Source organism: Crassostrea angulata, unplaced genomic scaffold, assembly GCF_025612915.1.
Source record: "Crassostrea angulata isolate pt1a10 unplaced genomic scaffold, ASM2561291v2 HiC_scaffold_144, whole genome shotgun sequence".
Taxonomy (NCBI): Eukaryota; Metazoa; Mollusca; class Bivalvia; order Ostreida; family Ostreidae; genus Magallana; species Magallana angulata.
Window position 1 is genome coordinate 68,396 of NW_026441699.1, and position 16,793 is coordinate 85,188.

At 34.0% G+C, this 16,793-nt stretch overlaps 1 pseudogene; it reads right to left on the minus strand.

Moving 5' to 3' along the window:
• LOC128169501 (uncharacterized) lies at positions 1-2,519 on the minus strand (annotated as a pseudogene).
• Positions 2,520-16,793: the final 14,274 nt, after the last annotated feature.

Sequence of the window (16,793 nt, forward strand, 5' to 3'; positions counted from 1 at the left end):
TTAGTTAGCCGCACAATAAGTTTTCAAAACTAGTTCCCACTGTGGTAATAAGAAATTTACATAATGATCTATAGAGAGTAATTGTCTATAGAGAGTAATTGTATACAACATCTTAAAGAATAAACATGTAAGTTTTAACGTTAAATGTTCATAACATGTAAGTTGAGTGCATAAACTATGTACATTCTTGATATAAAACTTCCATTACAAAAACGCATACCACACAGTTATCACCAAAAAATTCTTTTTAGTTATAAAACATATTCTCAATAATAAAAAATACCACAAATATTGTCTTTTCATACATTTCATACATATCATCGCACTTTGATAAAATGATCAGTAAAAGCATATTACGCTATAGCAAACCTAAATTAGCAAAACTCTTCTTGCACAATTATATATACGCATTGTTATATAGCAGAAAATGAGGTTTTGAGATCTGCAGAAGGTATTCCTGATGGACATTTTAGGGAATACACAATATTTACATTCTACTGTGTTTTTCCATTAAATTCCGTGATGTTTAAATGCCTCTAAATGCAACAAGTAGTCAAAGGTCAAATTGACGAGTTTTATTATGACGTCACAAACGTTGAACGCTGTAAACTGCAACGTCACAAGCGAAAATCAAAGTTCACGCTTATGGCTGTTACTGTGGCTCTTCCATTAATATTAACTTACCCTTAGGATAAGATAGGAATTTTAAGGTATGAATCACATTTGCAGACAAGGCAAGAAGTTAAAAAAAAATGTAAATATAAGCATTAAATCATGATTTTTTGAAGTATACACTCTCATAACTGCAGCGGTGTGTGCATACAAATTTTCATAACGCGCTAACGCGCGTTACTCAATTTGTATGCACACACCGCTGCAGTTATGAGAGTGTATACTTCAAAAAATCATGATTCAATGCTATATTAACTACATATACTTTGACGGCATGATTCATGTTATGTACAACAAATCTTCTATAAACATCTTTGTCCTCTTGTTCCACTCTGATAGTAGTTCTTCCTTTTCTGATGGTGCAGTGGGAGTGAGCGCAATGGTGAACAAGGGGAACATAGGAAAGAACTCTGTGGAGGGGGACTACACCAGTTTCGTTCATGAAGTGCACAATAGAGCAACCTAGTAATGATGTTGTCTGGATGTGTCCGTTCTCTACAGTAATCAAAGACTTCCTCTGTTTCTCTAGAAGTAACAAATATTTCAACCTGAATATGAAATTTTAGACATAATTTGGGAAACAGCATGCATAAATCAAGATTAAAAGAAGAGTGATCATGCAAGCTCACATAGTTCACATATTCTTATATTTAACATGAGGTCACTTTGTAATGAGATAATTTTACTGTAATATTACATATTGAGCATTGCAGTTCTCAAAAAAAGGATCAGACTTTAACAATTGTTTATAAATGCATTATAAAACTACATTAAACTTTGAACCCCTTGTGAGACAATTTGCCAGGGGCAAGAGTCTTAACAATTTTTAAGAATAAACAATATGTCAAAATACTTGCATATAATTCAAACCATATAATTTAATTCTGGTTGTAACGCAGCATTTGATTGGATAGAAAAAATTAAGTTAAATTTGTATAACCTGGTTTGCACGTCACAATACACACCACAATGCACCAACGTCAAAAACATACTTATCCGCTTTACGTTGCGTTTGAATTTTAAACAGATTACAGAAAATTAAATTATAAGGAATGAACTCAATATCTTCCCAAGTTATACTCGTATAATCTGGGTTGGAGCAATTCAAGCTTTTGTATAAGCGTAAACTGCCCCAATCCAGGTAAGACTCATATAACTTGGGTAGACATTGAGTTCATTTCTTAAATACAATAACATTTGAGTTTTTTAAAATGTTAAAAGTGTATAGACAGACAGAAGGACGCCAGAGAAAAAGTGATCAGAAAGCTCTCTTGAGCTTTCAGCTCAATGAGCTAAAAATGTTCAAGTGAGAAAATATTTCAAATGATGCACACGAACTTGCAAAACTTGACGTGCAAAACCTGATATTCACTCACGGACTCTACGGTACATATTGAGAAGTTTCATTCATACCTCATTTTCCCTACTGATATATGCCAAGGAAATCCCCTCTTTGATTACTGATCCATCCTGACTAATACAGCTTTGGTAAGTAATCATCTTTTCATCCACAGTGGGATTTGGAGTGCCAAGGTCAACTAGTCCTTGTAACAGTAAGCACTGTGGATGGAAAGATGATAACTCTTCGAGAATTGCTTTCTTATTGTTGCTGCGATTTGGCATCAGTAACACTGGCATATGGCTTTCATAGTAGGGGTATATGGCTGACAAATGACCTGCATGTATATAAATAAGTAGTATAGGGGTCTGTTTAACCCCCCAAAACAATGGGCTATTGTTTAAAAAAGAACAATAGAAGAACAATGGGGGTGTATCGATTGGGGACAGGTGGGGACCACCTGTCCCCTAAGATTTTAACCCCCCAACAACACCTGTCCCCTTAACATTTTTAACCCCCCAAACAACACCTGTCCCCTAAGATTTAACCCACCCCCCCCCCCCAACACAATTGGTATTGTAGGGGGGGGGGGGGTCACCCGACCCGATATATGTAGACCCCCAAAACACAACGGGGTATTGTATAGAGATGATAAAAAGCAAGTATTTGTCATTGACCTTAACAAAGAGGAAAGGGAAAGGAGACCTGAGTGTAGTAAAACTGAACGTGTACTTTTAAAACAGAGTTAGAGTAAGGACACGATCCTATGAATGAAAATGGAGTAGATTGATTACCCGAGCGTAGTAAAACAAATTGATATGGAGTGAAAGGTGTCTTTTTAAATATACAGAGAGGAAACTATGAATGGAGATCGGCTAGATTTGTATATCGGTGTTGTTTGAGAAATGATACGGAGATTTGGTAGATTTAAATCTCGTTGTCGCTTGAGTAAAGATTCCTGAACGTAAATGTCTGAGTAAAGATGCCTGAACGTGAATATTTTTCTATCTATCTTTTTCTTTCATTCTCTATCAGATGTCTTAACCTAAGGGACACTGTTGTGTGAGAAAACTCCACCTTCTGTCAGTTTGAAGCAATCTCGACCAATCGCAATATTGTAAAAAATACTGCTAGCTACAAGGAATGTTTTTTCTGTCTATCTTTTCTTTCATTCTCTAACAGGTGGTTAATCCTGGGGGACTCTACTGCGTGAGAAAACACCGCCCCCTGTCAGTTTGAAGCAATCTCGACCAATCGCAATATCGTAAAATACTGCTAACTACAAGGAATGTAACTTCAACAATTTCATTTCCTTCCTGACCAGCAGCTCGATGGCGTGTCAACTGATTAATGGCCGCGCTGTATGTCCACCAGTAGCCAAATGATCTTCTAGAATATGATTGGGGGTGTCATATTGAGGCGTGATCAGGTTCCAGAATATTATTTTATTAAGGGGATCAGTGGGCAACAAAAAATGACGGTTTTTGGCCAAAAAAATATGGTTCCTAGAACTCCTCTTACAACTTTTGGAGTAGCTACGTCATCTCTTGGGATATAATTGGGGCTGTCCTATAGATGTGCAATAAGGTTTTAAAAGTTTAAATTTCATCCAGGGAGTCAAATAGTAGCAGAAAATTGACGTTTATTACTAAAAAACAAAACATTGATCCAAGAGCTCCTCTTATGATTTAATGGATAGACAATCATATCTTGGGATATGATAGGGACTGTTATATAGATGTGCAGTAAGGTTTTAAAAATTTAAATTTCATCCAGGGAGTCAAAAAGTAGCAGAAAATTGACGTTTATCACTTCAAAAAAACATATCCTAGTAATCCTTTTATGATTTAATGGATAGACACATCATATCTTGGGATATGATAGGAACTGTTCCATAGATGTGCATTACGGTTTTGAGAAATTAAATTTAACCCTGAGGCCCATTACCTACCGGTACATACCTTTTGATGCCCTTTAAGGAACAAGAATATATATGGTTTAGGGGTGGGGATCTCAACCGTTTTCGAGATATTCGTGCACGTCCTGTTCAAGGGGGGTCATGACCACCCCCAGGGCCCATGACCTACATACCGTTTGATGCCCCTTGACACAAGGAACAAGAATATATATGGTTTAAGGGTGGGGATCTCAACTGTTTTGAAGATATTAAGGGACTTGCTGTTTGAGGGGGTCAGGACCACCCACAGGGCCCATGACCTACATAACATTTGATGCCCCTTGACATCAGAAACATGAATATATATGGTTTAGGGGTCATGATTATAACAGTTTCTGAGATATATAGTTATTTCAAATTCCTGGGGGTGGGGATGACCCCAGGGGTCAGATCTTATAAACCTTATATATTGCCAGTAACAGCTTATATATGATTATGAAAACCCTATATTATTATCTTTGTCCGTTTTCAAGTTACCATTTACAATAGAGTCTACGATTCTTCCTACAAGGTTCAATGTTAGACCCCACGCCCTTTTGACACCCCCCTCCCCCGAAAAGTGGTTGTCTAACCCAAAATGAGAAAAATCAGGGTGCACAACTAGATATGCAGGCCTATCATATCCTAGAGTTTTGTACAATTCTGTTCAGCCATCTCTAAGAAACAAGTTCAGAGCAGGAAAGAAGAAAAAGAAGATGAAGAATAATAATACATGTATTAAGAACCGTACAAAAACAATAAGTCTTCAGATTTCATTCGAGAGACTTAATAATAAAGATTAAATAGAGATAGGATCATCAAACATCAATAATTTAAAGATAATTGACAATTTCTGATTCTAAGGGGGTCAGGATGACCCCTTAGGGTCATGACTTACATGCCATAATGATCTGATGCGCCTGCATGACCTAAGGAGGAATAATATCTTTGGATTAAGGTGGGGATGGTTTTTATGATATTTAATAATTTCAGGAAGAGCACTCGGGATCATGACCTACATACCATCTTAAATGCCTTGAACAAAGAAACAATAATATAATATGTACATGATATATGATCGATCAATTTAAGAACACATATATAGATCAATCATCTGTTTTGTAATACTTCCTATGTATATATACATGAATATGTATTAGTTTTTTTCCATACTATTCATGTTCATGACTGTAGTATGGCTTAGTCTTATTTTAAATTACATTAAAAAATTGTCAAATATATGACTTGGAACCCCCACTCCCAAACAAACTCAAATATAAACTGTTTCCCCCCCCCCCCCCTCCCTTGTCGAATGATCTATTCAAATCAAAATATAATTTGGGTGTCTAAAAACTTACATAAACTGGTAATAAATGTTATTCTTAAAAAAATTATATTACACCTTGAATAATTGACAAATGATCTATTGAGATATAATCAGAGGTCATATTTCTACCTTGGGATCAATAAGTAGTATTCATTAACAAGTTAAAATTAATAACAATAAATTATTCAAATTATAAATGTTTATATCCACATTCACCCCCCCCCCCCCCAATCTAATCTGGTTAAAAAGATTCAGTCTTCTTAATACATTCTTACATGTGTACAGTAGCAAATTTTAAATCATTTCTTGATTGCTTTTTCTCTTGTGATTAACATTTTGGAAATTGCTTAATTCAATTTTTAAGATTTATAAACAAAATGTTATATGCATCACTTCCATGTGTATTCGCCTATTTGGGGCAATTGTAAAGTCTCCTAAACAAAGCAGTGACATATCATTAGGCTAGGAATAACCCACAAGGATCAAACACTACTGTATAACATATGAATAAGATAAAATACATTATTATGGGGGTTGGGGGGTTAAAGACAACACATGGGGGTCATTAAGGTCAGACGACACGTTCCCCAATTTTAGATAACTTTTTCCAGGAATTTGTTGATGGTTTACTACTACTTTGACAAGCTTTGTTGCAAAAAATTAGGGTACCTTACCAGGCATTTCTGCAAAATTCTAGAGTATGCCATTTCCTAATATATAATCTTCTTGAAAATACACTTTAATTGCTGATATAAAAATAAACACATCCACAGCACAGCGAAATTCACTAAATTAGAACTATATCTCCGACGGGGCGGGGCTTTGAACTCACGACCTCTAGAACCTATACGCTTCTTGCAGTGAGCGGCCACGGTTCTAACCACTCGACCATGTACACATATAACCAAATTCAAGTAAATTTTCATCATTTTTAAGGTAATTATAAAATTAATATTTTTTTTTGGAACTCTTTATTACGAGGAGATTCAAAAAAAGTTCTCGAGGAACGTGTCGTCTGACCTTAATGTACTTTACACCATTTGATGCATCATGCATGCATAATGACATTAGAAGATATTTTGTATTTTCCTGTTTCGTGGGGTCAGAACAGTCCCATAAGGTCATGACCTACATTGTATTTGATGCATTATAATACATTAGGAAAGAAATACTCCTTCCTTCCTATTATAACTCATATAAAAATGATAAGTGTCTACACCTACTTACATGTAATACACAAATTTAATAAAAATTGTTTATACATGGTCAAAATGGGGTCAACTCAATAGTGCATGATCATGCAGTCTGACAAATGAAAAAAATAACTTTTGCAACTAAAATGACAGAAACTTTACAAATGCGATAGGATAGGTAACGATGATAAGCTTATTCAAATATTAAGATGATGATACAGTATGCTGTCAAAGGGAGATCACATTTAGAAAGTGAAAGTAGAACTTATATATGCATGCTGGCATCTCATTATATTGCGCTACTGCTACTACATGTATTATACTTACCTAAATTGGTCAACATCATAATGATAATCCAATTAAAACACAATATTGAATTCCTTTAGCTGATCTTAACTAGGGGCCTAATCCTTTTCTGCATACGGAAAACACAGACATGTATGTATGGGTGTTGCTAAAACGCGGAACGAAAAACGGAACGGAAAGCGGAACGGAATGGAAAATAGCATCACGTTTATCGCCTAAAAAGGGTATAGACTGGCCAGAAACGATTTACTTTGTATCTTTTATTTATATCTAATGAATGATTATCAACATGTTGTTATCTTATTAATATTCATATGAATGTCTATCAATTATAGCATTGTATTCATTCGGCTTTAGTTGAGTACGAAACGGAAAAATCAAATGTATACGAATTGTGAAACATTTACATGATTAAACGAGTAAATTAGCTATAACTTTTTACTTATTTTTCTTATTTGGTATTGCTGGTATATCAGCGTAACGTACGCAGTTAGTGAAAGCGTTTTATGCGTGTTTTGAGTATTTTTATATTTCAAATGTGATGATGTACATGTATATACTTACATCAAAATTGAATTGCCGGTGTTCTAGACGATCTGTTATCATACAGACGATACAGTATCATTGAGATGGAAGAAAAAAAACCCGTGGGACTGACGACATTAAAAATTAAAATACAGAAAACATTAAAATATACCCGGTAATTTGTGAAACTAGCAATTTGTGAAACTAGTATTTTTAGCAATGCACTTTTGTTTACGTTTGCATTACTAAGCAGTTGTTTATTCCAGCAGCTATATACATATGATCCGAATAGAGAGCTCTAGACGTTGCCTAATTTGATTTTACGATTATATATTGGGACTATAGTATGTCGATCCCAAAATATTCATGCAGCACATTTGGACGATTTATAATGGAAAATGTTGACATCTTTTCTCCATTTGGAAGTCACTCAGAAGACCTTGCACAATTTTTCACACTATAATCCGGGTCTGTTGAAATGCAAAACCCCGTAGACTTCTTTGTTTTTAGCCGTGTATTTATACCAGCTGATAAGCTAGAGAGGACGTTTTAAAGAAAGAATAATGAGAATGTGTAATGCTTCTAAAAGAGAATCGCTTGAACCCTGAGGTATATATAAATATACAGCAAAAAGTGAATCGAGGATATTTTGGGACAGAATATAGTGGTCAATGCATGTACTATTAATTTTGAGGAAATAAATATTCTTGAATAAATAATCTAATATTGCTAATCTTTCAAAAAAAAAAATAAATAAAAAGGTACATAAAGTATATCGTTTTAGCATGATTAACAAATCTATGAGGTAATTAACATCAGATAAGACTTTCCGTTTTCCCTTCCGTTTTGCTTTCCGTTCCGCGTTTTAGCGACACCCATGTATGTGTACACGTGAACCCATCTAATCGAAGAGCTGGGTAAAACTAGTACCCGCTAATGAGACATGCAGACCTGTGTTGTGTACGTAACTTCAGACAAGGATCATTCATTTGTAACATGCATGTATTTTTATGACATATTCTTCAAATCCACTTGCACTATTTTATTAGGTAAATAACAGCTTTAAGGTGGTGCAGGACACCTGCATATTGTGATTTACATGTATACTTTCTATTTAGATAAACAATAAAGTATATCAAATATTGATTAAATATTTACCCCCCAAATAATGTTACCTAACATTGAAGCGCAATGGGTTTGAGCGTTTACATGTCTGTAAGAGCATTGAGGTCCAAGGTGTCTTTTTGGTACTTTTACAACTGATATCAATGAATTTTCATGGGGAGGGGGGGGGGGGGTCTGGACCCCTCACTCCCACCCCTTCTCTAAATCTGTGCACACGATGATGTTCATGTAGGCACACAGAAGCAAATCTAAAACCGGCAACCGCCACGGGGAGGGGGCATAATTTAATTTTAAATTTTGTTTGTAGTAATTATATAGACCATTATACTTTCTATGACATAAAATGTTAAGATTATTGATTAACTGAAAATTCAATGCAAACAGTTCTACCCCAAATTGCACATAAAGTGCTGCTCATGTCACGATGTGTATTATCATATGGGAAGGGATCTCATCCTTCAGTTATGAAAATTATAAATTTTAATTGTATTACCGGAGCTTGCATATAGCCTTCATTTTTAATTAAACTGGTACAAAACAGTGTTATTTAGGGGCAAACACATGGTGCAGGTATTACTGTCTAATGACAGCATCTAGTTATATATTGTTGACAGCAGTTTATAGCTGGATCCGGGCAGCAGTCTTTTCTTCAAGTCCTCCTTAAAGGTGCTTATGATGTGGGGTTCGGTATCCTCGTCGACCAGGCCTGAGAACTAAAACTTTGTCGTCTTTCCTGTTGCGGAGTACCTTGAAGTTATTGCCCTCGTCTCTGGTCCTTCTTGGATGAAGCAGTTCACATTCTGGTATAAGAAATATTTGAAGAAATTATGAAATTGTTGTCTTTGTATCAATTATTTTCAAAAAAACATTTAAAAAAAATTTAATCTCAGTCTCATTATTTTATTTTCCAAATTTTTTAAAATAAAAATTTAATGTATGGTCATGATGTTAATGAAGCCCTCTACCAAAATTTTGAAATTTTGGGACACTGGATAGATTATCTGACATTTCTCCAACTGTCGGTCCCCCCTTGCCAACATCAAAAAATTGATTTGGGAGTTAACAATTAGAGGAGTCTTAGATTAGGGTTTGGACCAAAAAAATGAAGCTTAAATAAATTGCAAACTCCGAGCTCCCTGACAAGTGTATTTAAGGGCTATGGTACTCGGGTGTTTGTCAAGGCTTGTTGGCCTCTTATTTTGCTTTCTTTATTAATTGTAAAGTAACTGGCTTAATGTTTCACTCGTTTGCCATTTAGAAGAGAAATATTGCGGCGTCTAAAGAAGCTATTACATAAAATAGGAGCTCAAATGCCAGAAGGATATGCAAATTGATACCTTTTTACCGTAAATCAAAGTATAGGCTCTTTAAGTGTTTAAATTTTTTTTTAACAAAATGTCATTTTTAATGAAAGATTACAAAGGCAAAGGAGAATAACTCAAGTTTTAAATTTCTGATAATCAAAAAATCAATAAAATTTAAAAGCCATAAACTATATGTAGAGAGAATTCGAAGATTTAAGCTTTTATTTGTTTTTAAATCTCCTATATCATTGTAGAGTTGTGGATCTAAAGGAGATACATATAGTCTTAAAATATTACGACTATAGAGCCCTCTTAATGTTAACCAAAAGTAGTATAGGTGTCTGTGAAGGGGGTAAACACAATAGAGCTATTGTTCTCGAGAACAATGGAAGTCAACCTTGACCTACTTAATGGGGGTATTTCTATTGTTATGTTAATTAAGGGATCGAAGATCAAAGGTAATTATATTCAATGGATCGAAGATCATATTGTTATGCTAATTAATAGATCGAAGATAAGAGGTAGTAATATTCAATGGATCGAAGATCATATTCAATGGATCGACGATCAAAGCAGACAAGGTCATTCATCGAAGCATTTCAGAGTCAATCAAGCAATGACTATTAAAAAGGTGTATAAAAATAACCTATTGTTCAAACCCCCTCAAAACTTTTGACATTGAAATGTGTATCGAATATCATATTCAATGGATCGAAGATCAAAGCAGACAAGGTCATTCATCGAAGCATTTCAGAGTCAATTAAGCAATGGTGTATAGATTTAACTATATTGTTATCATCACCGTTGAATCAAAATTATTATGGGCGATAGATCCACTCAGATACAATGTTACCTATTCATTCGTCGTAGATTCTAATTCAAAACGGTCAGTTAAACAATTTGCAATAAAAGTTATACAGTATCACACAAAATTGTTTACGCTGTCTACACCGGAATCCATATACTCCCGTGAATCTATTAATGGCTTTTTAAATAAATCTTTCAACCGTGTACTCAGGTAAGACTAGGGATGAGGCGATAGGCTTACAACTCATTTTTCTCTTTAGTGTTTAAAAAAAACCTTTACGCAGCAGTGATCCCCATTAATCTGTCATATCCGTATTTAATGTATACTACCCTGGTATTCATTGACGAATCCATCGGATCTAACGTATGAAGAGATGGTGTCATTGACACATGTTAAAACCTGTTTACACACCAGTAAGCTTTATCATTGAAACATACGACCTTATTTTTACACTTAAAGGTTTCCTTTAAATATTCCTAAATGAAAACAAAACAAGAATTTTTTTTCTTCAAATTTTGTGATCTATTTCAAATGTTATAAACACAGCACATATCCCTGGTCATCTGAAAAAGAAAATTGAAAAATTTAATTAGAATAATAGTAAAGTGAAAGCATCAAATGAAATAAAATCAGAATAATTATTTAAAGCAAAGGTCCTATATGCCCCCCCCCCAAAAAAAAAAATAAATTGAAAAAAAATACCCCAAAAAAACTAACTTAGACACTAAATTATAAGATGTAATATTAATGGTTTAGAGTACTTACTTTATGAGGACCTGGAGCGCGTGTTTGCGCTAGGAGGAAAGTTGTCCGTTTCCTCCGCGTCGCTTGATTGCCCACTTCTCTCTTTAGTGGTCATTTCCACCTCTTCGATCTAAAACAATATTCTATCATATATTCTGTGTTTTATAACCATAAATATTACATGTACCATTTCTACTGATATTTACATAATGTACGAGGGCCAATCAAAAAATACGAAGACAATGTGGCTGTTTATCATATATTTTTCATGAAAGTCATACTTAACAGATTAATCTGTGCACCAACACTTATGTTATTGATATGCCAAGTTTTAGTCCATTTGATGAAACGGTATTTTTGTTACCCCTTTTTAAAAACAACATGTTTTGTCACCACGGGGCACGGTAACGTTCAAAACATGACGTCAAGATTAAACACGCACAGTTTATAGATTTACCCCATCTTTATATCATGCTTAGTCTCTTGTGTCTTTCTCCTTACAATTTAAAATGGCACTGAACCACTAAACACCTTATTTGCACACATTTGTACGAGAATCATAAGTTAGTTCTTCAAAGTTTTCATTTTCTAACCGTGTATCTTTTAGTTCACAGTAAGGATAACCCTGAACGTCGGTTGACGTTAATTCTTTATTGACAAAGTATTTACAGATATTCTACTCTCTTTCAGACTGTTTTATATTCAAAATACAATGACCACCACCCCCACAAAATTTATTACAGTTAAACACAAACTTGCAAATAATTGTTGACTTTTTTTTGCACCATTGAGCATTTTCACAGCTTGTATCGGCTTTTTCCTGAGTGAAATCCATTTTTTTGTACTTCTCGTTGCGCCGTGACGTCCGGCGACGTCGATGTTTTTAGTCAATTCTAAAGAGGACTATCTGACTTAAGTTACTAATATCTGTTCGACAAAACAATTTATTCCGTCATTATTTGGTACATAGAGTACCATGAACTATACTAAATTTGAAGTTTCAATATTATTTGGTTTTAAGCCCAATTTATGGAGATATTACTTTCAACATAATATGGTTAATTGTTGACATAACACACATTTTGACCGTGCGCCGTGACCTTATTTTTGCAGGATTAAATTCTAAATAATTCTTAGAAATAAAGAAATTTATTAACTTTTTTTCTTGCAAATTGTTTGAAACTATTGTTGAATTATGTCTACCAAATTTAGTAATGATATGACGTTAAGTAACATAGATATGACAAAAGTCTTCGTATTTTTTGATTGACCCTCGTATGATCAAGTAAGATATATAACTATCTAATGAATTTTAATTAAAATATCATTTACCTTCAGACCACCTCCGCTGAGGGCGGGAGAGATCCGGGACTGGGACCCCTCCTTCAACCGACACTCATCCTTGGAGCGCGGACGCCTCCTTACCGGCGCCCGGCACTGAACATTGTAGTGCCTGAGGAGTGCGCGCAGTGCGCAACCCAAAACCATTACCGTTACAAGGGTGAGCGCCGCCACACCCATGTTATAAGCTTCAGTTACTAAAATAATATCAAATAAAACAATGTTTAGAAAGGGGAAAATGTTGTGGGTTTTTTTTTGTTATGATTTAATAAAATGATATTGTAAATGCCTTCTTTTTATTTTTTAATTGAAGAGTTAATTTATTATTTAAATGCTATTACTGTTTGACATGACTATTTCTTTAAAAATAAATCGCTATATATTCTGTATTTTCTAATATTGCCATTTCTCTGAATAATCACCCCCCCCCCCCTTTTTTGTTTTTACAAGAATACCTCACACATTTACTTACATGGATATGAACTACCAGATCGTGCAACTTCACCTCATGCAATGCAAATGTAGTAATGATAAGAAAAATAAAAAAAAACAGTTTATAAATCACGCACTGTACGAAAAGAAAACATGCAATCAAATAATATAACGTTTCCTTGTTGTAAAAAGTGTAATCTAAGAAATCGTTGCGAAAATTTTGAAACCAATTTATTTCATGGTATTTATACAGAAAAACAAATTCGTCAGAGATAAATTTCTGTATGAGAATTAGTCGCCGAATAAGCCTCCAAGCTGACGTCATCAGACATATGCATTAAGTTTTCTCTAGCTTTCTTTTGATTTCGCTTGATTTTATAAAACCACACGCATGCTGATACAAAAGGAAATAATGTCAACAACCGCAAGAAGTAAAGTTTGTCAAATTATGTACTTTTTTACGGTATGTGTCGCTGTCTCTTTTCCAATGGGTCGTTGTACCTGGCTGGGTGGTATCCGTTACGTCCTCTGTCGACGGAGTATGTTCTACGTGACTATCAGTATTGATGTTGACGGAATGTGATATATTAAAAATGTTAGTAATTAAAGTAGAAATGATGATAGTCTGCGTGTAATGTGCACTGTGGGGCCGGAGAATGGTGGGTCGAGTAGACAGTGTACTGCTGTCTGCGGTGCCCGTATGATGTGATGTAGTGATGTCTGATGTCAAAGTATGCGGGGTACTGATATGGATTGTACGTGTGAAATCAATGTTGGTAAATGGGGTCGCTTTGACAGTTTGAGGGTATGTACGTGTTGAAATGGTGTGTTGTACGGTCGACTGGTCTGAGACATGTTGACTTAAGGAGGGTTGAACAGAGGAAGTATCTGCTAAAAATTGAATATCAAAAAACAAAAATTAATTTCTAGGTGTATCTGCACCCGAGAAAATATTTAACAAATAAAAAATAAAACAAGATCAATAACTTCAATCATGCACATACTTACACATTGCCGGCATCGTCGCGGTGGTTGTGCGTCTATCGGGAGAAAAAAAAAACCCCATTATTAATTATAACACTAGCTAATAACTTTAAAGATATGTGTATTTTCCGCTTCCCTTATTTTGAGTAAAAAAATATTTAAAGATTATTACCAGGGCACACAGGCCGTTCGTTGACAAATCTGCAAGCCATTGCGAATGACAAAATGTGATGCGATCGGCAAATAATTGTGCTTATTCATTGGATAAAAGTGACAGGGGCGGCGATCCTGGGCACCATGCTTGCGTGGGCCTTTACTCACGAATATGTACGATGCCTACTTATATAGGTATAGGTATCTTACACATTTATGAGCAGAGGCCAATGCATGCAAGCACCAGTGCATTACATCGGCATAAGAAAATTTCGATGATGTCCATACCAATTTTACTTCTACTCTAATCTCAGGAAGATTCGCCAAAACGGAAAAAACGTGTGTCAAAACATTTCAGTCTCGACGAACTTAACCTCGCTGAGATTACCAAATACTTTTACTCTCTCAATGAATGTACATGTGGGTAAAACCTGGACAGATCGCTTTTGCTGGCGTCGAGTCATCTTCCTCCATCTATGATGAGAATTATTCAGCTGTAATATCAAAAGATGTGATTGGTCTGCCCAAGAGAGCGTCAACGTACGCATTATGTGACTCGACCATCCTTTATCTGAGCTCTAGCAACTTTTATGTCTTTTCGGCGTTCAAAATTAAATCCACGTTTCCTCTGCATTGCCGAAAACCGAACCGACATTTATGTCGTAAAATAAGATTTCTGGGTTAAATTAACTTTTATTATCATTTATGTTCACGTTTTATTTTAAAAAGAAACTTCGAAATCCTTTCCACAATACATTTTATTGCTAAATACCTTAGAATTGAACCAACAGGTTTAACGACTGCGAATTGGTTTACGTCATTCGGAGTTCCGCGATAATTTCTAAATCGTGAGTCATATACTTCCCTAAGTTATAAAGCACATGCTTATGTTGGTATATGAATTTAATAAAAAAAAAGACACATTGGGAATTCTTTTTGTGCCATCACATTTTGTTCAAATTTAGAATAAAAAACTTCAAACTTTGGGGTGCTAATTTCAGCAATATATTGATACAATTTTGATATTGCTTTGTACAAAAGCCAATGTTCAAACAGGTTTGAAAATGATTTGCAAATTAATTCCATCAAATTAAATAATTAATGCAGAAAATTGAAATTGTTCAACAAAAGTATAATGCCATAAAAGGGAGATAATCCCTTTCAAAATATCAAATTGGTTCCCAGCAACACTCAGTGGCAATGTCTGCATTTCCAGGGATTTCCTCCGATGGTCTTGTATGCCTGTATGGAAATCCCTGACAACATCGATGATACCATTGCTGGCATGCATCGCAGGAAAGCCAAAGGAGGCCTCTTCTCCCCTTCTTCCCACAAGTGGCACAAAGGTCCTTAAAAAAACAAACCATATTTTACTAATTTGGCACACTCTCATCTAAATCAGCATTTAAATCAAATCCTACGTTTTCCACCTATTAGATTTCTCTATTTTAATTATTTAATCTCTTCAATAACATGAGTACCTCCAAGAAAAGACACTACAGATAAAAATTAAGATTGACATGCTCAGAATAAATTATTGATGATGACATAAGGTTTTATTTATAATAGAATTTCTACATACAGTTTCGCTATATACATTTTATAAATATACCGAGTACACGACTAAAATCAAACATAGGTAATCACAGATTACAAAGCTCACCGAGACGAGACATCACCCTTATGAGACTTTACCTTTATGAGACCACCTTTATCATATTAAATAAAAATCATACTTGATGATCTTGGATATTCATGGATTCTGTTTTGACACAATATCATATATCATCTGTTAAAAAATTGTATGATAATCATATGTTCATATGTTAATCAATACAATAATATAAAATTAAAAATTGCATCCTATCATATTTACAACATATACAATACAATACAATAAAATACCATCATAAACAATGATGAGATATGATATTGTAACGTATGATATGACATTGTATTGTGTTATACGTTATTGTATTTGATCACATAATACAATATCATAATATATAAAACAATATAGTATTATATTACAATATCATATTACATAATACATCATTACATTGAAACATATGATATCATATTGTATAATATAGTATGATATTGTATGATACTGTATCATTTTTGAAACATAATATGATATTGTATCAAATGATACAATATAATTTGATACAACATTGTATCATATCAAATGATACAATATTATGTGATAAAGTAAAATATATAATACAACATTATATTATACATATTGTATCATATGATACAATAATATATTTTACAATATCATACAATACAATTTCATGTGATGTGATAATATATCATATTATAAACCAATATCATATTATACAATATATTGTATGATACGATATTATATAATATTACAGTATCATATTATACAATTTCATGTGATATAATTCTACATTACAGAAACTAATATCATATTATACAATATCATATGATACAAAATTATAGAATATACAATATTGTAACATAGGATACAATATTATATTTTGCAATATCTTATGCAATAGTATCATGTGATAAAATAATAAATTAATAATACAATATAATATTATACAATATTGTATCATAATATACAATACTATA